Source organism: Choloepus didactylus, chromosome 18, assembly GCF_015220235.1.
Source record: "Choloepus didactylus isolate mChoDid1 chromosome 18, mChoDid1.pri, whole genome shotgun sequence".
NCBI lineage: Eukaryota > Metazoa > Chordata > Mammalia > Pilosa > Megalonychidae > Choloepus > Choloepus didactylus.
In genome coordinates this window covers 63,234,119-63,261,569 of record NC_051324.1, presented here as the reverse complement: position 1 = coordinate 63,261,569, position 27,451 = coordinate 63,234,119, and the positions used below count along the sequence as shown (strand labels likewise).

The window sequence follows — 27,451 nt, the reverse complement described above, 5'->3', positions numbered from 1 at the left end:
TGTGATGGTTGTGATAAATATCTGTCACTGTCTTCCAGTACTTGAGACAACCGGCAAGGTTGGTGGGCTCTAACAGCTCTATCAGGAGGGTCAGTGACACCCACAAATGTTGAAACTGGACCTAGGGGTAGAGAACACCCTACTTCACACAAACTGTATTGGATACACCAAGCATATGCATTGTTACTAATGTCGAGGTTAAAAATGGAACACAAAAATTAACCAGTGTGAATATGAATCATGCTTAGAGTTCCCTTGTGAGAGATAGTCATTTGTTACCTTACGTGACAGCATGCCCTGATGCAACATGAGGACATATGGAAGTGCTGACAAAGCCCACGTGTCTGAAGGCTCCAGACCTTAGCACAGGCAAATGATTGGAATGGACAACAGCAGAAGAGATAATGAGTGGCATTGCTAATTGCTTTTCTCTTGCACAGTTAGTAGCCCTCCTTGCTGGTAGCTACAACCGAGGCAATTACTTAAAATCTCGTGATTTATAGATGTATGTGAATGCCACCATGCCAATAGTTACCTATCATTAACTGCCATCCGGATAATTGTATCAGCAAACCGTCGTCTATGCCAGGAGATGCACCAGTAAAAAAAATACACCAAATCAGCATTCTTTACCACTTGCCCGGAAGAGACCATTAGTCTCTCGGAGTGGGTGATTCTTTTTTCAGACACACAAATAAGAAATGCTATGAAATCGAAAAGAATCTGTCTGCATTTTGAGCTCATTAGCACTAGGAGGGAGGTGATGGCCTGTCTTTGTCCCTGCACATTCCCTTTTGATTTCACATAGTAGAAAATGGAGCGTGTACATGGTTTTCAACATTTCAGGTGCTCAGTCGATATGTGTTCATTTGATCTTAATTAAGAAATGCAAAATGCACATCCCAACAGGACAGGCCATCAATATGCTCTTTATCAAGCTTCCTGTAAACCTCCTCAACCTGCTTTCCATCCTGCCCTTCCTCCCTTTTCCCCTGAAGATGTAAGTAAGTGTGGCACAATCCAACTTTAAAATGTAATCAGGGAAAGTGCTTCTGTCAGATAGTCAGTGGCAGATCACAGCAAGAGGGCCAGCAGCAGGCACAGTGACGCACGAGGCACCTGTTTGCAATAGTGAAGACAGGCAGCAAGGAGGCTGTGCTGCTCCTGGAATTACTGCTCCCTGCTGCTCCCAGAATTGTGCTGCTCTTCTTCCTTTTCCTTACAAGTAATCATGTACTTGATGACGTAGGGCAGGGCTTACCTGGAGCACAGGTAAGGGTCCCCATTGTCACTCTCCTTGCATCCTCAGAGACTGAGCCTGGGATTTCTTCCTTGGCCTTAAGCTGCCCAAGAAGACAGCGTCTGTCCTTTGATATGTCAGAACTGGGCAGCTTGGCCTGGCCTTTATCCCAGATATCTTTGGTCAATTCCTCTGTAACTCTCTAGTCTTGGCAGTCAAGGTCAAACAGGGTCACGCTCCCTGGTCGAGAGACTCCAGCAGCTACAGCCCAATCATGGGTTCTCTCTTCTCTGCTTTTTTTTTTTTTTTTGACATCTTCCTCAGATGGCAGGAAGGTTACATTTTCCTCTGATTGTAGATTCTGCATTTCTCAGAAGCATGTGTGGGTATATGTGTGTGTGTATCTGTTTCTCCCTCATCAGAAGCTCCTGCCATCCCTTCTCCCCTACCTATTTGCTGTCACCACATGAAAAACTTAGCCCTGAGTCTCTTTGAAAATCACAGCAAAGAGACTGGGCAGTTTTTCAAAAATCACAGTTGCTAAAGGATAGTGAATTGGCTGAAGTTTTTCTGGGGGTAGCTTTGAGAAGATCCAGAAGCCGAGGCAGAGAAGGGAGATGGGAGAGAAAGCCAGGAGAGATGAAAAAGAATTCAGCTGGAAATGAGAATTATCGAGCCTAGAAGTTTTTTGAAAGAAAAGTTCCTTCCCATCGTGGCATCTCTGGAATGTTAGTGCCCCAAAATGCTGATCTGTTTATTCTCACCCCCTCTTTCTCCCCTCATCCCCACCTTTTTATCCCCTTCCTGCTTACTTCTTGCTGGCCCCAGATTGTTTGGAACATAGGTTTCTTGAAAGCAGGCAGTTCAACCCACAGCGTAGGTAGAAGTCCGGGTTCTTACTCGTGGATGGTGGCCATTTGCCTTTCTCCCAGAGTCAACAGGGTCTTGGCCCCTTATCTGAGTCTTCTGCCAAGGATGCCAGGCTAAGAAAGGAAAGGACCTTCTGCAAGTTGAAAATGGACAAACTGCCTCTACCATGGCCTCTGTGTGGTTCTCAGAGAGACTAGCAATCCTGACTGCCATTGCCCATTTCCCCAATTAGAGCCTTGCTTGGCTGGTTTTGGAAAAGCTGTTATTTTGGTGGTTTCTGAATCCCTGGATGTGCAACTGGAGAAAACCGCTCTGCTCCTCTCAGCATCGAAAACTCTGAACAGATGATTTCCGAGAGGCTAATGCAGAAGGCCATCTCCAGGTCCTTCCTCTCTGATTCCAGAGCCCAGGCCTCACTGCCATGACCACAGCAGGGACCCAAATCAGGGAGAATACCAGGCTTGCTCGTCCGAGGAGGATGGGCACGTCTGTGTCCAAAGGGACCAAAATGAAACTCGTCAGCCAAGAACTGGAGAGTGATTTTCAGCTATTCCATTGCTCCCAACCCCTGACACACTCCTTTCACCCCAATGAACTTCTCATCAACCCTGACAACCCAACTGGTTGATTGTTTGCATGTGAATCCCCCTACCTGAAATGTGCTGGTTATGTGCCAGGCACTTGACATACGTTTGTCAGTGTAGGCCTCGCAGCGTCCCTCGAAATGGTCACTGGTGGTGGGTGGAATCCTAAGATCACCACCCCAGATGCCCAGCCCAACAAGACGGATACCTTCCCTTTCTCCCAGTCATTCAATCAAATGCTAATCTAGTTGCTGCTGTAAAGGGAGTTTTTCAGATGTAATTAAGGTCCCAGATGATCAGTTGACCTTGAGATGGGGAAGTCATCCAGGTGGGCCTGAATTAATCACGAGTCCCTTAAAAGCAATGAGTTTTCACTGGCTGTTTTAAAAAGAGGAAGTAAGAGATTCCAAGTATAATTTGAAGACCAAAGGGAAGGGCCACGTGGCAAGGGAGACGATCAACCTTTAGGAGCTAAGGTAACCCCCCATTTGACAGGTAACAAAGGAAAGTGGCCTCAGATCTACAAGGAGGTGACTTCTGCCATCAATAAGAATGAGCTTGGAGGCATATCCCCCCCACCCCCCCAAAGCTTTATGTGAGAACTCAGCCCAGCTGACACCTTAATTTCAGCCTTCTAAGACCAAGCACAGAGAACCCAGCCACACCACGCAGGACTTCTGACCGACAAAACTGGGAGCTAATAAATGGGTATTTTTTTAAGCCACTGTGTTTGTGGTCAAGTGTTACGCAGCAATAGAAAATAAATACGGGACTCTGTTTACTTCTTTTTATAGAGGAAACTGGGGATGAGAAGGTAATGGAACTTGCCCAAGGTCAGGCAGCCAGCAAACCACAGGCAGAATTTGTACCCAGAGGGTCTGGCTCCAGAATCTGTATTCTCAACTCCACCACCCTGCATCCTTTGATGCCTGCATTTCCTAGCTTTTCTCTGCTGGAAAAGCTTTTCCATCTACCCCCACCCACTCTGATCCCACCTTGACTACACACATCCTCTCTGTTTTATACCGAATTATTTTTTATGGCTGTGCACTCGGTCCAGCTATAGCTTCGTGGTGGCTGTCTAGAGTTTCATATGAGGATGAATGACATCCAGCTTGCACATGCACACACTTGTGCATCTGCTTCATGGTTTGCTATGGGGTAGACCCAGGATTAATATTTGTGGAACAAATAATGGAAAACAGACCTCAGTTTGGAGATGCCAGTGGCTGGGACTTTGAATCCCTGAATAAGCTCTTAGGGCAGCCAGTAGAATTTGGCTTGAGCAACAGGCAAGGTTAGGTCCCTGGAAAGGGCTTATTTTATTGAAGTCACCAACAATAAACCAGTAATGACTTTGGGAAGCCACCGGGAAGAGAAAACAGCAGAGGACTTTGGTTCCTAAGAAACCAAGCACCTATAATAACATTCAGCACAATATGGAGAGTAAAAGAGGATTTGAGAAGCATTGGCACAAGGGCATGAGCACTGCAAGGCTGGACTGGAAAAAATCAGGTGACCTGGTATTCTAGTTTGCTAATGCTGCCATTATGCAAAACACCACAAATGGATTGGCTTTAATAACAGGGGGTTTATTTGGTTACACTGTTAGTCTTAAGGCCATAAAGTGTCCAAGGTAACACATCAGCAATCGGGTACCTTCACTGGAGAATGGCCAGTGGTGTCCAGAAAACCTCTGTTAGCTGGGAAGGCATGTGGCTGGCGTTTGCTGCGAAGTTCTGGTTTCAAAATGGCTTTCTCCCAGGACATTCCTCTCTAGGCTCCAGTTCCTCAAAAATGTCACTCTTAGTTGCTCTTGGGGTGTTTGTCCTCTCTTAGCTTCTCCAGAGCAAGAGTCGGCTTTCAACAGCCATCTGCAAACTGTCTCTCATCTGCAGCTACTCTCTCAGCTTCTGTGCATTCTTCAAAGTGTCCCTCTTGGCTGTAGCAAGCTTGCTTCTTCTGTTTGAGCTTATATAGTGCTCCAGTAAACTAATCAGGGCCCGTGCTGAATGGGTGGGGTCACACCTCCATGGAAATTATCCAGGGAAAGATCTTGTCCACAGTTCAGTGATCACATCTCCACGGAAACATCCAATCAAAAGTCTGCAGCCCAATCAACACCAATATGTTTCCTGCCCATACAAGACTACATAAGAGATAATGGTGTTTGGGGGACATGATACATCCAAACCAGCACACCTGGTAAGGAAAGGATTTTAGAAAACGTGAGAGAGGTTGGTGGGCTCGAAAAGACCTCCACTGGCAAAGGCAAAGCAGAACTGCTCAGCCCTGGGAAGTCAGCTGCAGCTCTCAGACAGCAAGGTTGCCTTCAGCTGGCAGCACCTGATTCAATGCTCCATTGGTCAGAGATAAATGTGTTTGATGATGCTAACCAAAACGGTAACTGAGACAAATTGTCCCTCCTGACCAATTGCAGGGCCCCACGGGGTCTCAGTTTTGTCACTTGAAATGGGATTTTTATACTTTTGGCTGATTTTCTTCAGTGGCTAAGTAGTTACAAATCATAAAGGGAAAGTGTATGTATCTGCTCTCGCAGCTCAGCTCATGCACTTTTACCCTGAGTTAAGAATTACACACAACCAATAGCTGCTGATTTATGAATTCCATGTTCCTCTGAGCAATCAGAGATACTAGAGAAAGTCAGATGGACAAACCACAGCTCTGTAATCAAATCAAGCCTCTCATTAACCAACAATGTCTCGTTGGAGGGTTTATGTAAACTGGGGTCATCGGAACCCCCTGAGTTCAAGTGATAAGGTCCATTATTTCCCAGAAGTTTTATGCAAAATGAGCGTTCTGTGCACATGTTTATTTTCCGAGGAAACAGGAAAATATTCCCTACCTTCATCAGAATACTTTGGTTTCGAGCAACAGAAACCCAACTCCTACTAACATGAGTGGGGAAGGGAGTGTAGAGAACCTGGTGACCAAACCTCAGTAAGATCAAGAGGAGCTGACCTTGGGGCAACCAGAAACAGCTTCCAGAACACCATCAGGACTCTCTCTGTCTCCAGTCTCCTTCTCTGTAACTCATCTACCTAGCTGCAGCCCTTCCTGTGGCAAGACATCACCACCTGACAGCCCCAGGACCAGAGAGAGGGAAGAGGGTTCCTCCCATTTCCAAAAAGAAAGCTCCTGTACAAAGACACTGATTGGCCAGATGCAGAAATGCAGCCGGGCTGTGGCGGGTGATGACTGCCCAGCCCAAGTCAGTGCCCATCCCCCAATCCATCGCTGATGCTGAGAGGCGGAGTCCTCAGACATGGCAGCTTTCCATTCAGCCCACATGGCACAGTGTGGGGAATAGAAGTTCCCCAAGAGGGGTTAGGAGTGAAGGCCACAAAGACTCTGAAGGAACCCTTGTGGCAGGAAGTTTCTTAACTTACGTCTGCTGTAGTTTCTGACTCCAGCCACTGTTCTGGACTTTTAATAAGATTTATTTTTAAACAAATACATTCATAAATCCCCAACACATGCAAACTTTTGATGTCAACCATTAAAATCCCCCCAAGGAAGTAGAAATTTTTATTTATTTGGACATCACTTAATTTGACCTTATTCTCTTCATGGAGCCTAAAATCCAGCTCAGTCTTGGGCCCACTAAAGAATCTGCACTAGGAGAAAGAGAGCTTGGCTAGAAGCCAAGATACCTCTGTGTTAATCTTGAGAAAAACACGTACCCTCTCCAGGCCTAAGTTCCTCATTGTGAAGTGAAGAGGCTGAGTTCCCAAGCTCTGGCTTCCAAGCTTTGCTCATGCTCGACCAGGACTTCCTCTTCAAAGTCCGTCCAAGTGAAAATACGGAGTCGTCGTTCTCAAGCTGTGCTTCATGAACTGCCAGGGATCTGGGAGGTACTTCCCAGGTTCTGTAAATAATTGATTGAATTTTCATTTTAAACAAGTATGCCTTCAGCTAACATTGATGGAATAAGAGAAAACCCACACCCAATTGGATATACCGTGGTAGAGCACCGAGCCTGCCACGGGTAACTTGGGCTGACAGATAACTTCTCCTCCCTTTTCTGTTTAGTTGAGGAGTGTCCTAGAATTGCAGAGTGAGCTGTTGAAAACCGTTTCCAGTTAGGTGTATTTCTCAGGATGTTTTTTAATACTCTGCCACCAAAGCAACATGCAGAAATTAATTGGATGCTAAAACAAGACCTGTCTTATGTTACCCCTGATTTTGAATGCTTGTGTTAGTAATCCTAATATTCCTACTGTTCTCATTAAAAATAATTTTACATATTTTTCCATATAATTGGATTTATAGCCATAATTTAGGAATTTTATCTATTTTACATACTGGGGATTCTGTGGAAGATTTCTTCTGAGAAGAGGGTTTCATTTCAAGAAAATGTTTGGAAACCATGATCTGGAATATATGTAAATTGAGATATCTTCTTATTTTCCTTTCTTTAAAATTGATGTGCCTAAAACCCCCGGCCACTCATCCAGGCTTGTTCACACTGTGGCAGCAAGGCTCTGAGACAGGAAGACAGTGGATGTGTGCAAGGTCTCTTGTGGTCCAGAACCCTCAAAATGTCATTTCTGCCACATTCAATTGGCCAAGGTAGGTCACAGACCATCTGGGGAGACTTTGGCTTCCTGGCCATTGAAAAAGCTCAAGGAAAGTCCCTTCTGCTGGTCAGTTGTCCAGCAGTGTATAGGCAGCTGTCAGTGGCAAGATGCCCTTCCCACATTTCAATGATGAAGAAATCTCATATTAAGTCTTCAAAAATCCAACCAGGCTAACTTGCTGAAATAGTTATGGACAATCTGCAGCCTACCTGGCTCCACCTTGGCTCCCTGGGGTGGAGGCAAAGCCATGCTCTGAAATTGTCTCCCTCTTCCCCATATGGTCCTTCCAGCTTTAACGGGCCCCTTGGCCTCCCTTTTTAAGCCTCTTCAGCCTCCCTGACTCCCAGATAAGACAGCCTCTATCTTCTCCTTAAAGTAGAGTATCTCATGCTTTTGTTTATTCTCTTTTTAATCTATCTATTTACAATAGACTTTATGTGCCTCTTCCTCTGGAGCCCATTTTTGAGGTCAAAAGCTGAAAACTGGCTCTTTATCTCTCTTTACATTCCTCCTAGAACAATCCCCACCCCACCCCCAGTGGCTGGATGGGTCAGGTACATGATATCATCTCACAGATTTTTTAAAACTGCTTTATAAAATTTTATATACTTCCTTTCATATTAACCAACATAATACTTAGAAAAATAATGAAGATTTTTTTCCTTATCAGGTACATAAAAGCCTATAGTTTATAAATGAATTTCCAAAGACCATTCATTATCTGTTCATTTAGCTAAGCAGCACTTGTGATAATGGCTGTTAATATTAACACTGTGAATGGATAGAGTCCTTCCTGAAGCTCTTTGAAACAGTCTGTAATTAGTTCACCACTGAAAAGGATTAGTCTGTACAGCCAGAAAAGGTTGACCTGAGCAGAAGGACTTCCAGCCAGTGAGTATTTTATTATAAAGCAGCTTTCTTTGGCATCATCCCAGGCTGACTGGGCGTCAGTTGTCCGAGTGGCCTCCACTTAAGGCCCCTGATAAAACCATTCAGCAGGAAGCTCCGGTGCTACCATTGCCCTGAGAGCCTGCAGAGGCTGAGCCTCTCAGAGAGCTCCCCGTCGAAAGGGAGAACCAGATAAAAACACCCTCTGAGCCACTTGATGTCATCAAAGCAACACGGGGAAAAATGTGTGCACATCTTTATTATAACTGTAGTCATTATATTGTTGTAATGTAAGAATGAGAGGTTGAGAATGGATCTTCTAGGATCGTTGGCTATGAGAAAATGAGATATATCACCAAGGATGAATTTTCTACAACAAGCTTTTCTGCCTCAGTAGCCTGGAATGCCTGGCAGAGAACCCTCTGGGCTGCACAGGTTGGGTTAGGGTGCCTGAGACGTCACACTTCTTGGCAGCTGTATGTCAGGAGCCATCAGACTTGTCGGCATTTCCTGAGCAAGGTCTGAAAAGGGAATTCAGTCACTGCGTTAGTTTCCCATTGTTTCTGTAACAATTCACCACCCACTTGGCGGCTGGAAACTACAGAAATGTCTTCTCTCACCGTTCTAGAGGTCAGAGATCTGAAGCCAAGGTATGGGCCTGGCCACGCCCCCTCCGCAGGCTCGAGAGCAGATTCCTTCCTTGCCTCTCCCAGCTCCCGGGGGCTGCCAGCATTCCTTGGCCCCTGGCCACGTCCCTCCCGTCTCCGCAGTCACCTCCCCTCCTCCTCGCCTACCTGTGTCTCCCTCCTACAGGGACCCATGGCTGTGGCTTTGGGGTCCACCTGGGTAATGCAGGATGGGCGCCTCATCTCAAGATCCTTAATTGCATCTGCAAAGACTTTTTTCCAAATAAGGTCACCGTCACAGGTTCTGGGGACACGGACATGCACATATTTTGGGGAGCCGCCTTTCAGATTGTCACAGTTGTGTTTTGTTACAAATACAAAGGCCACACAGGAATCATTTTATTTTCATTTTTTTAATAAGATATTTTGTATCTTTTGGATAAAAGTTAGTAAAAGATTATCTGCTAAGTAATCATTTCAATATATTACAAAGACAATTATGATGTATCTCAATATGAAATAAATGTAAAATAATTGAGAAAAATGGGCAAAGGAGAAACAAGGACACACATAACCGATGGAGCCAGGAAGCGAAGTGCTTCTCAAACACACAAAATCCTTTCTACGCGGAGTTAGTTCTGCTTGCAGGAAACATTAGCCATGTCTATAAGAGAAAAACAAACCAGCCCAGGAGGAATGCTTTATTTCCTGCCCCGACTCGGGGAGATGTGTCTTCCCTGCGCCCCAGAGAGGGTGCTGCGGAGTGAGGCCCGGCATCCTCCACGCTTCTTAGAGGCACATCCCGAAGAATAAGCAGATGGCACCATGCCCGGAAAACGCCCATAAAACCACCCCCTCTCGGGCCCCACGCCCGGCCATGCAGGCACTCGGGCGGGCAGCTGCCTCACCCAGGGCGAGAATTCAAAGAATTGAGGTTCTAGAGCAGCGGCTGGAGGCACAGCCTTGGGGCCGGCCTCCGTGAATCTTGCTGTTTCTGCAGAGCTTCTCATCCTCGAGCGGTGATGCACTTCAGATGACACTCCCTGCCCCACCTGGAGAGCAGCATTTCAGGGCTGCCGTGCAGCGCAGAGGAATGGACTTTGCAGTTAGCTGAACTGGGAGGCAGGAACCAAAGGCTCTTGATGGAGGTCACGGAGTCACACGGCATACACGAGGGCTTCCAAGCCACCAGCCTCTGTCCAGAGGTGAGCAGGACCTGAGGACCGGCCTCCATTCTCCTCAGACAGAACTTTTTAATCTGCTGGGACCGATGAGCCATCAATAGCTGGAAGCCATATGCCATAGAATATGGCTACAATCGCTGTGGCTGGGACAATATTAAAATAGATTATAACCAAATGCCCACCTTAGGTATTAAAAAGCCATCAATACAGCAACTGTGAGACGCGTAATTTGAACAGTGTAACTTAGCTGTGTCCCCGCCAGGTTAAACTCGCACACCAGGTACCTGAATGAGGTGACTCTTCTGTTCCATTATTAGCTGTAAACACATTAAAAGGTGGAGGAAGTCAGCCAAAAACAATGAACTGGATTTATCGCCATTGATCTGCAGCTCTTCTTTTTGGCAGTCACGGAGCCAGTGGTCTCTTAAGGCTGCTTCTGGTTTATGATAGTAAAACCATTTCATCTGCATATATGAAAATGCTTCTTTGTCTCTGTCTTCCCAGGGGGTCTTGTGCCTAAATCATCCGAATGTATTATTGACTTATCAAGACATAAATTTAAAAAGGGTGGGCCAGAACTGTTGGGCACGCTGGGGATGATCAGCTAGCCCCTTCTTGTCCTGCAGGTCCCCTTTTCAAAGCTGCCTCTTCACAAAGACCTTCCTGTCCCACCATCCTAAAGGGTCCCCAGACACTCTTTCACCAATATCCCACTTTATTTTCATCATTTCTTAACCCGACTCAGCACCGTCCTCTTTGTTGATTTGCCTGTTGTCTAACAAAGCTCCCCAAGGACAGAGACCTTGTTGGTGGCTTTTGCATTGTAACCCCAGTGTCTAAAGTGTTGCTTGCACATAGTAGGTGTTCAATAAATGCTTGCTAAACAAATGAATAAAAGGGGGTACTTGGAGGCTTTGTAGTTGAGCAAACCTGGGTCTAAAGCCTAAGCTTCTATTTCTTTGTCCTTAAAGTGAGGAGGGTAATACCAACCTCAGGGGGCGGGTGGGAGGGTGGAGTGAGGGCACGCACGTTACACACCTCGTGTGGTGCTTGGTGTCCACAGCCCTGATTCATCAGTACATGAAGGACCGTTCGTTGCATGTTCTTTTTTGTTCCATGGGGGTTATTTGACACCCATCGATATCCAGCCTTATCCATTTATGTTTGGTACTTAGTTTGAAGACACTGAAGAAACAGCTTTTGTTGTCTCTAGTTGCCAGGAAAAATCATTGGTGCTTCAAGCACAGGCTTTGTCCTTGTTTGACTTACCCGCATCTGGCACTTAGAGAGAGAGAAGATACTTATATTGATCTCCACTTGGTCATTTCGACATCTGACACCAAGTGCTTGCAAACAGGGAAAAAACAGAATTGGATCAGTCTGCGTTTAGTCCACCTGTTTCAGAAACTACAGCCCTGGCACAAACACTTCCATGCAAAAATCAGTCAGCCCATGTTCCCAAAGTATTTTGCTTGAAAATGTGTGTATCCTGCATATAACCCCTGCCTTTATTTTATTAGAGAAGTTGTAGGTTTACAGAAAAATCATGCAGAGTATACAGAGTTCCCTTATACCCCCCATTACTAACACATTGCATTACTTTGGTACATTTGTTACAATTAGTGAAAGAATATTATTATAATTGTACTGTTAGCTCTAGTCCACGGTTTACATCAGGGTTCCCCATTGTGTTGTACAGTACTATGTTGTTTTTTCACTCTAGTAACATATATACAACCTAAAATTTCCCCTTTTAACCACATTCAAATATACAATTCAGTGCTGTTAATCACATTCACAATTTTATGTTACCATCACAACCCCATTACCAAAATTTTTCCATCATGCCATTGGAAACTCTGTACGATTTAACTCCCTGTTACCTACCCCCACCCAAGCCCCTGGTAATCTATTTTCTAGTTTCTGTCGCTATGAATTTGCTTATTCTAATTATCTCATATCAGTGAGACCATACAGTATTTGTCCTTTTGTGTCTGGCTTATTTCACTCAACATGATGTTTTCAAGGTACATGCATGTTGTCACATGTATCAGACCCCCCCCCCTTTTTAACAAGACATTTATTAAGCCAGTTTAACAGGCTGCTCCCTGCTCACTAGAGACCTTTCCTTCCAACTGTGTCGCTTGTGAGTTGGTGACGTTGATGAAAGCTGACACTTGTTCAGCACCTTCTCTGGACTAGGCATGTCCTATGATGTCACAACTATCTCATTTAATCCTCTCAACAACACTGTAGGATGGATACTGCTACTACCCCCATTTTCAGCCGAGGCAGGAGGCTTGGAGAGGTTCACAAGAGACTGGGATGCAAATGCAAGTCTTTTTGACTCGGGAGCCCAAATTCTTCATCCCTGAGCTCAGCCTTCTCTTGCTCTTAGGTCGGGTCCTGGAAACATCTGAGATGAGATTTGTGGGCCGGAGGCGTATTGGACGCTGCTCTCGGGGGGCCGCCCCTTCCTAGTCAAGGCCCAGCCAGGCCTGGGCATGGCAGGATTCCCAGAGCCATGCCTTTAACCTTCTCCGGAGCTCTCCTACCCTGTAATTAAGTCCCAAGCCCAATCTTCAGTTTTGTCTGCCCTCTGGCTGCAGGAGGCGAGTCTTTATCCACTGCGGAGGAGGCCTCTGGCTTTGACACTTCAGCTCACTTCGGTGACTTGTCACCCTCAGCCTTCCCTTGTCTTTCACCAGAACATCAGCAGTACCCAGTGACAGCCATCTGATTCTTTAGTCCCTAAAAATCACAACCCACCACCTTCCTCACAACTGCCTGTGATAATGCACCGGTGCATTCCCATCCCAGTTTATCGACCATGAAAGTTTAAACAATTGCACACACACAGTACACTGGGTGCTCTCTGTACTCCACCTGCTACCAGTGATGGGTCCTCATTGTCAGCTGCCAGCAGCTCCATAACCTATTTTAGAATCTGCTTCCTCACACCACTCCTGGCACCAGCTCTCTTAAGTTGGGGTCCCTGGAACAGACTCTAAGAGCTGCAGAGTTGTCCCAAATTGAGACAAGGGAACCAGGCCCTTGTGTCCCCACGTAAATCAATCATTGGGTGTGGGTGCCCCGCCCCTCTTGCCCCAGGAGGGGCATAAACTTGTATGAGGCATCTCACTTTGGCAGAGAGCAGCTTTGGCGGAGAGCAATTCCAGGAGAAGATTCCAGCTGTGGGAAGTGAGCGGCAACACCCTGTACCGCTGGAAGGATGAGTGCCTTGGTCCTGAGGGGTGGGGAAGGCTGGGTGGTCCACTAGAACATCCGGTATAGCCAGCACTCCAGCAACAGAGGATGCACAAGGGGTTGGAAATAAACCCAGAACCAACCTAATATCCCAGGCAGATATATTTCTGCCTGGCCGTCCTGAGATCACGATCATGGCGTGTTCATCTTGAAATCCCCAGAATTTGGCCTGGCACCAGGAGCTCAACACATGTTGAGTGAAGGAGTAAACTATAGCATGTTCTCTAAAATAAAACCTGCAACTTTTTTCTAAACGTCTGTTGCCCGAGATGAGGGAACCATCTTCTCAGTGAAGGCCAGGTAGAATCAGAACATCCAGCAAAGACTCTCTCCAAAGAAGAATAAGGACAAGACAAGCTGCAAGGGATCAACAGAATGCATGGAAGGAAGGTCATTGTTAACTGAGGTCTTCCTCCTTCCACCAGCCCATAGAAGCAGAAAGCTGGTTCAGGCATTGCTAGCAGGGTCCCAAAAGAAATAGAAAGTCCAGGCTTTGCCCTCGACAATCACACTGAACACATCATGCAGCCACTTCAGACACGTGGTGTCGTTTGAGCCGCAGTTCAGTGCTTGTTGTCTCCATGCGTAGCAGAGCAGACACACATGGAGAAGCCCCACTGAGTGAGTACAAAAATATATGTAAGGATGTTTTATGTGGAAAATAACTATTTTCAGCAAGATTTTGAAAGAGAAAACATGAAGTTATTCTTACTTCTTCTGGACTTGTTTTTTTAACACTAATGATGGCCCTTGGACCCTGACCTCCAAAGTGCTTATTCTTTAGGGGCAAAAATCACTATAATTCAGTTATCAATCTTCTCCTACCTCTGTTACTGACAGTTTTTGAAAATCATACTTAATAGCTTTATTACATCAACTGGATTATGTAACAATCTCAGTTAACATGGTAGGTAATTAGTAATTATGTCAACTGAATTATATAACAAATGAAAACGTTTTGATTCATTTTTTTGAGCATTGCATGTAAAACTTCAAACCGTTTGTCTGATGTAAGAAGGTTTGAAACATTCCTTAATTTAAAAAACAAATCCAGGTTTTCTCTCAACCCCTCCCTCAAACCATTCGGAATATTATTAAAGTTTGGCAAAAAATTACATCATATGCCAAAATAGATCCCAAATGGATTAAAGATTTATGTTTGTAAATAAAAGTACTAAAAAAATAGGTAAGTGAAATGTTTATTTGATAAAAAGGATGGGAAAATCAAAGGTAGAAACCATTAGTGGAAAGATTGATAGAGTTAATTAAAAATTTTAAACTTTTGAATTTCCAAAATACTGTCAAAGTTAAAAGCCAACTGATAAATTTGGAAAATACTTTGTTACATATGAAACAGACAAAGAATTAACACCTTTTTTAAAAGTTCTTACAAATTATTAAAAGAGTGGCACCCAAAAGGCAACAAAAAGAAATGCATATAGTCAAAAAAAAAAAAAAAAAGTGAAAAAAAGTTTAAGCTTACTGATAAGGAGAGTTCAGAGTTCAAACAAGATAACCTTTTACTATCAAATTGGCAAAGGCTTGAAAAATGATGGAACCTAGTGAGGAGGCTGAGGTGTACTGGGTGTTCTCACGCCCTGCTCTGGGAGTATGGATTCATAGACTTTCTGGAAGGCAAATTGGCAATAAGCATCAAGAGCTTTAAAAATAGTCCAACTCATCACTCTAATATGTTTGCTTCAAATAATTTATCTTAAGGAAATACTAAGTGTCATGCCAAAATTTATGTGCAAAAACTTCCATCTCAGTGGAAAAGTACAGACCATCTCCGTGTTCCATAGCACAGGACCAGTTAAGCCATATTGCACAGCACACCACAGTGCCATAAAAAGCGTGTTCTAGAAGAATGCTGGGGGCGTCTGGGAATACCCATGGTATACTCTTAACTGAAAGGCACATCTCATGCATAGCATGTAGTTTGATCTCACTTTTTTATAGGTGTGTATCAGGGTCTAACCAAGAGACAGAAACCACATGGTAATTTGAGGAAAGTTTAATATAAAGAAGTATTCATTACAACAGGGATTGGAATATGGGGGGATTGATCAGGAAGAAGTGAAGAGAACCCCAAAGAATACAGAATCACAGGTGTAAGGAGCAGCCACTACCCCTTGGGCTGAGATGAGGCACCCAAGGAAGAGATCCTCTCCCTCAGGTCTGAAATTCTTGTCGGAGAGAGCATGGCCACAGGTCACTGCATGGCGGAGAAGGTGCTGGTGCAACTTACTGGAAATACGCCTTCTGGGGTGCTGGTGGGGGTGGGGGAACCATTTTCATGCAGGTGCCACACCTCAGGACTTGCTGCAGAGCCCTCCAAGGGGGTGCCAGGGAAGCTGCTGGCCTCTGGCTGCCACTCACTGTCAGATCCAGGCACTAAAGCAGCTGCTCCCCGTGGGAGCCTGGCAAGAGGAGCGCCCCAAAACCAAGACGAGAAAAAGAAACCCTCCCTCTGACAGGGTTCCCTCCAGCACCCTTTACTGACAATTCTTAACATCAGGCCAGCAGCAAAGGAGAAATAGCTAAAGAACCCAGCTCCGTTTTTGCAGAGCAGGCCATGAGGATGGATTTGGAGCTGAAATGCAATGAGTTGATAACTGCCACAAGGGCAGAAGTTTTTTTTCTATGGGGTAGGATTATAGGTTATTGTGTTTTGTTTGTTTATTTTACTTTATTTCCCCCCAGTTTTCTACACTAAAATATTTTACTTTGATAATCAGGGGGGGAAAGTCATTATTTGTAGAATCTCCCAGCCGTATCCTGATTTCAGACTCAGGTTTGAGTTGCAACTCTGCTGTGTATGAGCAGTGAGTGTGACCTGGACAAGTCACTTATGCTGCCTGTATCTTCCCATATCTTTAAAATGGGAATCCATATAGGGAGTTGCTGTAAGTTAAATGAGTTAAAATTGCAAAGCTCTTAGAACAGTGCCTGGTGCTGTGTAAGTGCTAGAAAAGGGTTAACTATTTTCCTAATTATTCTAGACCAATAGACCCATTTTGAATCACTGGTTGCTCTTGAAGTTGTGATTTCTGCTCCCTGGGATGGAACTCGGTGTGGTTCCCCCATCTGGGATGGCCTGTGACAGGCCCCTTCTCATGCGGGTCCCCTCTGGGCTCCTCTCCACCTTGGAAGCCCCACGACACTCTCTGGATGGATCTTACTCAACCTCCGGGCTGGGGCTGCGCCCAGTGATAGGATTGGAGTTGGGAAACCCAGTTAGGCCAGAGAGCAAACAAGCTGTCTATTGCAACATCATGAGACCATCTCAGAGAGGAGAAAGCGATTATATTTTAACCAGAAGGAAATGAGTTTGTATCAGGGAACTAGTCCATGTGGCAAAATCTCACTAAAATCTTGGTACAGTCAGTGGTTTCTCAACAGCAAACAGATAAGTAGGTTCAGTGTTTACCCCCCACCACAACTACCCTGATCTCTAAGGAGGTTCTACCAAGATCCAAAGTAATTCCTTCACAAAGCATCGCTGTCTCTGCAGCCACTGGGGAGGAGCGGAAAAGGCTCAGGTCAGAAAACCTGGCTTTTAGTCTTCCTTTTCCTCTTAGTAGGTTATTATTTCTAGGTTACTTCAACGTATTTTTGTGGAACTTGGTTTCATTTACAGAGATTGAGAGGATTGTAATAGGATAGTTCGTGGAGAGAACCTGAAAAATGCATTTGTAATAGCACTGCATGAATGCAAATTATTCGTAGCATTGAATGAAAAGATACATCCTATGTTAAGTAAGTACCAAGAAGCTTTGGCAGAGGTTTGTACTGCTCCCCAAAATCTACATGTTCTCTGCTGTGTCCCAGCACCAGTCCTAGCCATAGGTGAGTGGAAGTCACCTGTGTGACTAACCTGGCAAAGCATTTAAGAGCCAGAACTTACCCTCCAGTTTCTCTCTTTCCTTGGCCTGATGACTATGAAGACCATGTGTTGGCATCTCTGTGTGTCCGCTAAGCCAGGTCCCTGAGTAACTCCGTGGAGCAGAATCCTTGCTGACAAGTAGCGTGGGTGACAAATAAGCCTTTGTTGATTAAGCATTGATTAAGCCTCTGAGATTTCAAGATTAGATTGTTACTGTAGTGGACCCTGATCTGCCCTGACTAGCACAAGGGCCAAATGAATACAGATGGATTTTGCTTCACAAATTCACTTGTAAAAGAAATATAACAGTGATTTGCTGAGGTTGAGTTTCGGGAGCCCTAAATTGCCTTCCTAGACACACCATACAGCCATTTCTCCCTGTGGCTGAGTCACCCTTGGGTCAACTCCAGGAAAGAAGCCAGGCACAGGACCCCAAGCCAACTTTCCTTTTCTAATCTAGGAGAATCTGCCCACTTCCCCAAAAGTATGTGCTTCTTTATGCACTCCCTGCTCTCTGTCAACTCCCCACTCCACACTGCTTAGCATATTCCTTCAGTGAATTTAAACTTTTTTTAAAGGGGGTTGGGGGTGGGGTTGTAGGGGGGAGCCTGTCTAAACTTCTGCTTAGTTCTGGATCATAAACACCCCGAGATGAGGAAACATAAAAGCCCAGCTACCTTCTTAGATCAGGGGTGGTTAAATGCCCAAAAAACAAAAAGAACACATTCATATCTCAATAAATTATCCTACCACATGGGTGACTGCTCATGCTGAGAAGGAAAATAGGCCAAAATCTGCAATCATTCTCTGTTTGTAAATCAGGTGGAAGAAAAACACCATGCAAATTAGCACTAGCTCACAGACCAAGGTCTTGAGAGAATTTAATCTGGATGAGTCACAAGGAAGTTGGCCAATGAGCTGTGAAAACACGTGGGCCCAGCCTGACCCCTACGACAAGCCCCTGAATTCACGTCCTTCTCACCTCCACATGTCGATGCCTATGTGACAGGCAGGAAGGCAAAGTTCAAGCACATTTAAACATAAATATATTCTAGGAAACCTTTGATTATTAGAGGAGCCAGGGTATGGATTTTTAAGGCCCCTGCTTTATCTTTGGTCCTCTCTGATCACTACCTTTAGGCCACATTTCTGCTTTTCGCTCTCAAGAAAATGGTAGCAGATACATATCCATCCAATGTCAATGCCATTTCTTAATAGTGTGTGTGTAAAACGTATTTGTTTTAAGATTCTGTAGTTGGAGAATGAAAAGAACCAAAATTGTGACATTTGAATGGATCAATATTGCATCTTTTGCAAGTTTAACACATGTTAGTGTTTTATCAAAATGTTGGTAGGAGTCTGACAAGGAAATGACTGCTGACTCAACTTTGACTTTTTTAACCAACCAAATAACATTTCTTTTTTTTTTTTTTTGGCTGCACAGAAGATATAGAAACCACATAAGAGGCCCTGGGGAAGTTTTTTCTGCTGTCTATGGCAAGTATAAAATTGCACAGAGTCCAAAATCCATCAGAGCAATTTTCAGGTCATTGCCAGAGCATCAAGGGCTTTATTTACTCATGATTCTGTGGCTCAAACTCAAGGTTTCCGCACTATTGATATTTTGAGCCAGATAATTTTCCATTGTGTGGGTCAGTCCTGTGCATTGTAGGAATTGTAGCAGCACCCCCTAGCCCTCCCCTTCCCCCAGCTAGGACAACCAAACTGTCTCCTGACATTGCCACATGTCCCCTGGGGAGTGAGATGGCTCCTGGTTGAGAACCACTCGCCTGCACTACTGGGGAGGCAAAAGTCCTATGGAAAGAAATTGTCTCCGTCTGTGGGACCCCTGCTCAAAATCAGGCTGAGGGGCTCCTTGGACCAGGGCTAATATTTAATGTTTCCAAAAACATGTGTGACACAAATTCCAGTGGATATTGGCATGTGCCCTGTAAAAGGAAGGTTTGAGAGAAGCTCTCTGAAAAAGAGGCTTGACTGTGGGACTTCTCAGAACCTTTACTGTCCTCATTCACACTGTGATTCTATAAGAGGGGTTAGATTTTGCAGCTCCTTCCAAATTTCTTTGTGTGGAACCAGTGATTTTCATTAGCCTTTTGCTGCTTAGGGCAAGAGTTGGGAAACTTGACTCAGGGCTCCAGTGTGAGGAGCCAGAGGGCCATAAATGGACCAGGTTGTGAAAGGCGTGTTGAGTGGTGATGAAAAGCCGGGGCTGGGAAGCTTTTCAAACCACTTCTCTGAGGCTGCCACTTACCAGCCAGCTGACCTTGAGCTAGCTTCTCAAATCTCTCTAAGTCTGTTTTCTCCTCTGCAAAGGAACAGTGGACCTGCCTGCTGGGTTGTTGTAAAAGATTAAATGAGCTAGTGCTGGTGAACTGCTTTAAAAAAGTTGCTGGCCCAGTGTAAGAGTTCCAAAAATGTCATCCATTATTAATGGGTGTGAGGGAGCAAGGAGGACAGAAACAATGAGTGATGGGGACAGGAATGACAGGGGGCGGGGGTTAAGGGGCCCACGGTCCAGGAGCCAGAGAGAAAGGGTGCAGCAGCCCAGAGCTGAATCCAGCTGAGCACCCAGGCGTTGCCTGCCACTGGGCTTTCATTGGTTTGTGGGAGGTTGGCCAGTTGGAGTCACATAAAGTGTCCAGTTTGCAGCCAACTTTCAGAATTTGGGATGGGATCGAGCAGCAATACTCTCTTTCCAGCCAAATACCACCCACTTCCCCTGTGCTCCTGGGCATGGGAAAGTGGCTCCTTAGGAGATTCCCCTTGGACTTGGTTCTCTGTGACAGCAGTGCCCCCAACGAGTCTGTTCCATGGCTCCATCAGCTACAGCTGCCAATGTCTGAGAGCTGCCCTAACGAACTGCAAACCGGGGGGTTCAAAGAACAGAAACTTCTTCTCTCCCGGTTCTGGAGAACAGAATTCTGAAATCAAGGGTGTGTAGGGCTGCAGCCCCTCCACTGGCTCTAGAGGAAAATCCGTTCTCAGCGTCTTCCAGCTTCTGGAGGTCCCCACATTCCCTGACTTGTCGCTGCGGCACATCCCTGTCACGTCACCACCCCCTCGTGTGCTTTCTCCTCAGCGTGGCCCCATGAACTGCATTTAGGCCCCACCCAGATAATCCGGATAAGCTCCCCCTCCCAAGATCTCTAACTTAATTGGTTGCCATCAAGGGTGATGTTGACAGGTAACCAGGATCAGGATGGGGGGTTTTCTACTTTTGGGGGGAAGGGAGAGGGTTGCCATTCAAACCCCTGCACCCCTGAACAATTCAAGCTCTGCAGCCAGCCGTCTTTTCTCCCATGGCATCCCTGGGCACCTCGGAGTCACCCTTCCAGGCCTGCCCCCCCAGGAACAGCCCCAGCGGTGTCCACGCGGAACACACCTCGGCCACGAATTTAAACCCCCGAGGTTCAGATGGGGAAGCAACCATACATAATTACACCTCGTAGCCACAGCACAGTTTCTTTCAGCTCTAATCTGAGACATGGCAAAACACTGTTTCACTATCAACAGCTCCTAGCAGGCCTGTATTCATTGCCTCCGGCCACTGTAACAAATTACTACAAGAGCAACACAATTTTATGCTCTTGCCGTTCTGGAGGCCAGAAGTGTGGGCAGGATTGCATCCCTGCTGGAGGCTCCAGGGGAGAATCTGTTTCCATGCCTTTTCCAGCTTCTGGTGGCTGCCTGCATTCTTTGGCTCGTGGCCCCTTCACTCCAAACTTTGCTTCTGTCATCACGTTGCCTTTTCCCCTTCTGTGACAAATCACCCTCTGCCTCCCTCTTATAAAGTCACTTGTGATTACATTTAGGGCCCACATTTATTTTAATCCAGAATAATCTCCCCATCTCAACTTCCTTAACTTAGTCACATCTGCAAATCCCTTTTGCCACATAGAGGAACATTCACAGGTTACAGGGATTCAGACATGGATGTCTTTTTGGGGAGACCATTACTCAGCCCACCACAGGGCCTCTCCGAGGAACTGTGAAACAAGCTCCTGCCTCCTCCCTAGCAAGCAGAACTCAGGTAACTGGGAGTTTTAGCAGGAATTGCAAATAACTCTTCATCATCCTTCCTCACATGAGTCCCAGAAATCATGTAATAATGAATCACATGAACACATGTTCATTCATTTTAATCCTCACTGAAATCCCATAAGACTTTCAGATGGGGCGAGGCGTGGAGGCATTGTCTAACTTTTCTTAGGTCAGACAGCCTTGAGTGGCATAGACTCAGGGTGGGGAGCTGCCTACCCCAGCCACCCCTCACCAGATACAGCAGCATGGCCACCTGTCACCTACCCCTAAAACTCAAGCTTTAATTTGAGAACTAACCAAACCAGATATCCTTCAGGACCAAGAGTCAGACTCAGAAGGGAGCTTCCCCCTTCTTGGGAAGCAAAGAGAAGAAATGAAGAGCAATTGGGGAACTTGCTTTGGAGGCCGGCAGATCTCTGCTGCTGGGCTCAGCAGCTTCAGCTGGACTTCCCTTGGCCTCCAGGACCCAGAGATAAACCGGTGAGGGGGCCAAATGACAGACAGAGAGGAGACGGAAACATGCAACCTCTGCGTCCTGGGAGTGGAGGCGGTGGGGAGACGGCCGTCAGCATTCCGCGGCCTGTCTAGGACAACGTGCACGGGCATTTTGATGGTGATTCAGCCTGTTCAGCTGAAGGGGCATTTTTCGGGGAGAGTTGGTCATTCCATAGTGAACACATACAGCCAGCAGGAGCTCAATGCTTGGGTCTCAGAAATAAAGTCCATTTAAATGGGGAATGCTGACGAGTCATTTCCAAAAGCCCTTCTTGTCCCCAATTGCTTCTATTCGATAATATTGCTACAGTCTTCTCCCACTTAGGAACCAGGTGGGAGAGTCAAGAAGGCCCATTAGATAAGGCCTCTGACTACTCTAAAATAATGTGCCTAAAAGTGGCATATCATAAATATTTCTAGATTGCAAATTGCAAAATTGCCTGCCAGAGGCAGATTTACCATGAAGCCAATAAAGCTTCCCATTTGGGGTTCCTCACTCCCCGACTAAGTGCTGGGAGCCATAGAGTATTCTAGATGGAGAGAGGAGCCAGTTTGCAATCAAGAAGCATTTTTTCTACATACCAATCAAATCTCAGAAGAAAAGGACCTAAATCTTCAAGGCACCAGTAGTTTGTTGATTTCTTTGCCTATTCTTTTCATACCTAATTTTTTATTCATACCTTTGTACTCTTTTTCTTAAAGAGGGCCCCCCAAATTGTATAACCAAAGACCTGGGTCCTTCTGGATCACAGGAGAAATAGGACACACAAAGGAAGATTTCTCAAACTTGTAAACACCAACTCTGAGAAAATGTTCTTTCTAAAACCAGTGTCAAGGACGAGAACATTGAAATAGATGCACAGATTTAATTTGAAAGCCAAATACCATAGAGGCTCTGTCTTTATAACAGGTTGCTTTAGGAAATTCATAAAATGAGTAAGATCAACTTTATGAATTCTATTTTAACAAAGTTCTAGTGTAATTCCCATATTCAAGAAAAATTTTCCCCCAAGCATTAGTACTGGTGTTTTGGAGTGTGATGGAATTTCTGCAGCTGCAAATTTGTTCAGGCATCTAAGAATCAGTTATTTATAGAGCATTTACTGTGTGCAGATCGCCTGCCACCAATACTCGGGATTGCAAAAGAAATCCAAGGTAGGTCCTTGCCCTCGGGAAACTTAGGGTTTAGTTGGGAAGAAAACACGTACCTCTGAAATCTTTAACGGTTGCTCCGTCTCTCTTGTGATACTGTGGCAGGATGAGCAGTAACCTAAGTTTCCAACAAAGAGAATTTTGCCTGAGTGTCCGACAGCCCCACTGCAAGCAGGTTGGCCACGAGCTTCTGCAGGATCCCCATCACTCCTCTCCACCTCGCATGGCCCCTCCAAGAATTGCTTAGGAACGAACAGCTCCAGGAACTGAGCAGGGGTTCAAACAGTGAGAAAATAATTAGTGGATTATCACCAAATTCACCACCACCACCCCACTACCCCCTGGGACCTCAGTGTGAGCTCTTAAAACAAAGAGAGTGTCATTTCTCATGACAGCTTCATAACCAGTGGAATTTAGCAAAATATAAATTCTATGGCATGAAATTTAAATAGCTATACTTGAGCAAACTTGACGTCATTGTTTTGAGGAGACTCATGGCCAGAAGCCAAAGGGAAACTAGTTATTTCAGTGGAAAGGAGGGAAACGTTATTTCCCAAGATGGGTTTAGTTCATCCTAACTCAGGAGATGGAACAGTTTAAGAGATGACACAGTGGGGAAAAAGGAAGGATGGGAGGTGAGATTTCTGAGAATTTTAACATTATGACAAACATGTGACATCCAAAAGGCATGCAAGCCAAGCCAACTTCTCTTATACTGGGCTTGAATAATCCTGTTCCCCTTTTATGAGTCCCATGAACTGTCTTTCCAGAAAAATACTGAGGCTAATTCTCATAGAGCTTCACATGTGCTATCGGTGAGATAAAAAAACACATTCATTCATTCACTCAACAAATATATATATTGAGCATCTGTTATGTGCCAAACACTAAGTATAAAATGGTGAATGTGCTAGTTTGAAACTGTTATGGACCCCAGAAGGGCCATGATCTTTTAACCCAATAGAATCTTTTGATTGAGTGTTTCCATGAGGATGTGACTCACCCCTCTGTGGGTGATAACTCTCATTGAATTATTTCCATGGAGGTGTAGACCCAACCTGTTCAGGGTGGGTCTTGATTAGTTCACTGGACTACTTAAGGGAGCTCAAGAGCTGACACAGATGCTGATGCTTGGAGATGCTTGGAGATGTAGACAGAACAATGTTTGGAGATGCTACGCTAATAGATGAAGCCCAGAGAGTCTGCCCCAGATAAGCTAAGAGAGGACCCCCAGATGCTTAGAGAGAAATGCCCTGTGCACAGGAGCTGAGAGAGAGGAACTAAGAGAGACCCAGAAACATTTTGGAGAAAGCCATTTTGAAACACAACCTGGGAGCAAAGGACCAGCAGATGCCAGCCACATGCCTTCCCAGCTAAGAGGGGTGTTCCAGATGCCATCGGCCATTCTTCAGTGGAGCTATCCTCTTGTTGATGCCTTCATCTGGACACTTTAATGGCCTCAGAACTGTAAATTTGTAACCTAATAAATCCCCTTTATAAAAGCCAATTAATCCATTTCTGGTATTTTGCATAATGGCAGCATTAGTAAACCGGAACAGTGAGCAAAAGCAGAAAGAGACTCTACCCTCTTGGTGCTTGGGGTAGATAAACACAAACAAACGTGACATTGTAACTGTAAGGTGTGCCATGAGGAGGTAGATGGTGCAATGAAACACATGAACAGGGTTGTCAGTCTTCAAGGAACTGGGGCCATGTGACTCAGAGCATGGGGAGCCCACCAAGCCTATGAGAGCCTTCCCCATCCTTCCTGAATTCTCCAAATTCCAGCTGTCCCCCGCCTTGCCTGGAGCACTTCCAGAACCTGAGGAATTCATACCAATGACTCCACCCTCTGGATCTCAGAAGGAAACGGCACCAGTTGGCACCCTCCATGCAGTCTCAGCTCCCTACACCCCAGGCGGCAAGTGAGAGGCCAGGCTCCCACATGGTCCACCTGGAGCAGCTGAAGTGCCGGGCTCCAGGCTTCCCACCCCTCACCCCGCCAATAGACTCCCACACCGCTGTCCCAAGCCCAGACCCGCCTGAACATTCCAAGGATGGGAAACAGCAGTTCCATTAACGCCTGGATGACTTACTTGGCCAGGGCTTTGTTGGCCCATGGAGGGACCACAGACAAGTTACAGCAGATTCCGAGATCCCGTGGATGATCCGTGACCTCACGGAGATGCCAAGGCATGTACACGGTGGTGTCTGATGCCACAGGGTGACACACATGTCCATCCCTTGTTGATGAGCTGATCCAAGGGAATTTGCTCTGGCTCGCAGAGCTGATTGTTTCTAGTTACCAAGTAGAACCTTGTTGGTGAAAACTCATCATGCACCTGGTCTCTAGTCTCTCAGTCTCCATAAACAGTCAGAGTAATAATTAAAAATAGCAACCATTCATGGATGCCCGCTTGGCTGTTGGATATTATAGCACGTTTTGATTCTTAAGGCATGCAAGGAGATAGGTGTCAACATCCCTATTTTACCCAACAGGCAAACCAAGACACAGAGGGCTTAAATTACTTAAGGCCATACCTTATCCTCGCTCTTTCCATTAGCAAATTGGGGGTCCGAATACTATCTCGTGGGATGTTAAGGGTGTGGCAATGGCACCTAGCACTATCTTCAAGGTCACGCTGCTGGGAAGGGGTAGAACTAGGTCTTTGTGACACAACACCTGTGTCTGTTTCCACTATTCTACTCCAAATTAGTTCTTGTAAAACCCATTGTGCTTACTAATGCCTTTCTTTGTTCTGTGACTCACTCGCCTCATTCCAGCAGGCGTAGAACTATGTCATTGTCGCCCTTGTTGCCCATGTTTTGCTTTTGTGTCATTTAGCCTTTATTTGGGAGTCAATAAAAGGTTTTTGCTGGAGGTGGGAGCATGTGAGACGGCCCCTAAAGGAATCCTGAAGGTGCGGACTGCTATCAGAGTGGACTGAAGTCCTGCAAGCTTCCCAAGAAAAAAGATTTAGAGTGATTTAGAAAAAAATAACAACTCTAATTTTAGTCTGGAGAGGTAACTAGGGCTTAATTGGATGCCGAATGATAAATGAAAGGTTACTGAGAGAGGCACCTGTCTTGGTTTCCAGTCCGTTATCACAATTACCATGAAATGGGTTGGCTTAAGCAATGGGAAGTTATTGGCTCCTGGTTTGGAGGAAAGGAGAAGTCCAAAATTGAGGTGCCAACAAGGTGATGCTTTCTTCTCAAAGACCGTGCTGTTCTGGGGTTGGCTGCCAGGGATCATCGGGCCCTGGGCTTTTCTGTCACTTGGCAATTCACTTGGTGGCATCTTCTCCTGTCATGTTGACTCACATAAGAGGAGATTAAGAAAGTGGTTTTGTTTATTTAAAAAAAAAAAAGTTTTGAAAATTCAAGACCCTAATAATTGTGGACACAGTGAATTTCAGAGTCCTGCTGGGAACCTGTTAGGCAGACGAGGTGTGGCTGTAGACTGGGAGATGATGCTGTCTCCCAAATCAGTACAGGTAGGGGCATGTCAGCAGCAGGATTCGCATCTTTCAGGACGAGGGATAGAAATGTGATCCTGGCTAAAGGAAAAAGACTTTTTGCATTCAGATCACTGGAAATCCAAGCGGGATGGCTGCATCCAAGCACTCAAAAGAGGCCATTAGGCAGCCTCAGGCCCTCTCCCTCTCTCACCTGCTTTCCTCGATGGTACCACTATTAGGTAGACTTTCCAGCCACCAGCAGCTCCTCATTTATGGTCTCCTTAAAGCTGGTAACCCCAGAAAAAGGGAACACCTCTTCTCCGGTATCCCAAAAAAGAGTCTTTAGAAATCCTCAGGTTGGACTAGCTTGGGTCCTTTGCACATCCCTGAACTAACCACTGGAGCCAAGGGCATGGGGCGTTAGGATCCGAAAGTGGGGGTCACAGCCCACCTGTATACAAGGAGAGCTTGTCTGCCAGGTTGGGCAGGAGCAGTTCAAATGAGAAGATGCCAGGCAGAGAAACAGTGATGGAGAGGGATGCCAGCCAGGAGACAAATGGAGGAGGGAAGGAGCAATGTAAAAGAGCATCTCTTTGTGGTGCATGTTTTATTGCAAAATTACAGAAGTATATAAAGTAAAAGGTGAAAGTTGACTATTGTCACCCCCAAAGCCTAACCATATTTCAATGTGGTATGCACTCTTTTTCACACATACCAAGTACAAGTATGTGTGTCTGTGTCTATAGAAATATATGAATATTAGAAGAAAAAAACAAAAGAAATGTATGCAAATGATACTTTTAACAACAAAAAAGGGACCTGCTCTATGTGTTATTCTACAATTCAAACTCCTTCTGTTATTGCAAATAAAGCCATCTCATAAATACCCCTACCAGAGATCTTTACATTTTCTCCATTTTTAGTTATAAATGACATTTAATGAACATCTCTAAACATATTTTCTTGCACAGTTACGCAAATGCTTCCATAGAATAAGGTGCAGAAATGAAATTGCTGAGTCAAAGGGTAAGCTCATTATAAATTTTGAAATATCCTGAAAAATCACCCTCTACAGAGATTGTGCCAATTGCACTCTCATCAATAATGCAAGAAAGCCTTGTAATAATGCCACCAG

General features: G+C 45.3%; 1 protein-coding gene across 2 annotated transcripts in view; it reads left to right on the top strand.

Annotated features, from left to right (window-relative positions):
• FAM20A (FAM20A golgi associated secretory pathway pseudokinase) overlaps positions 1-27,451 on the top strand; it is a 56,451-nt gene that overhangs the window by 3,092 nt on the left and 25,908 nt on the right. The window contains exons 1-2 of one of the 2 annotated variants that reach the window (XM_037808204.1): positions 16,740-16,802; positions 18,591-18,643. The exons of the other annotated variant lie outside the window; for it this stretch is intronic. The gene's annotated coding sequence lies outside the window, so the exon portion shown is untranslated. Of the gene's footprint in view, positions 1-16,739; positions 16,803-18,590; positions 18,644-27,451 lie in introns of those variants that run through there. 2 annotated transcript variants of the gene reach the window in all.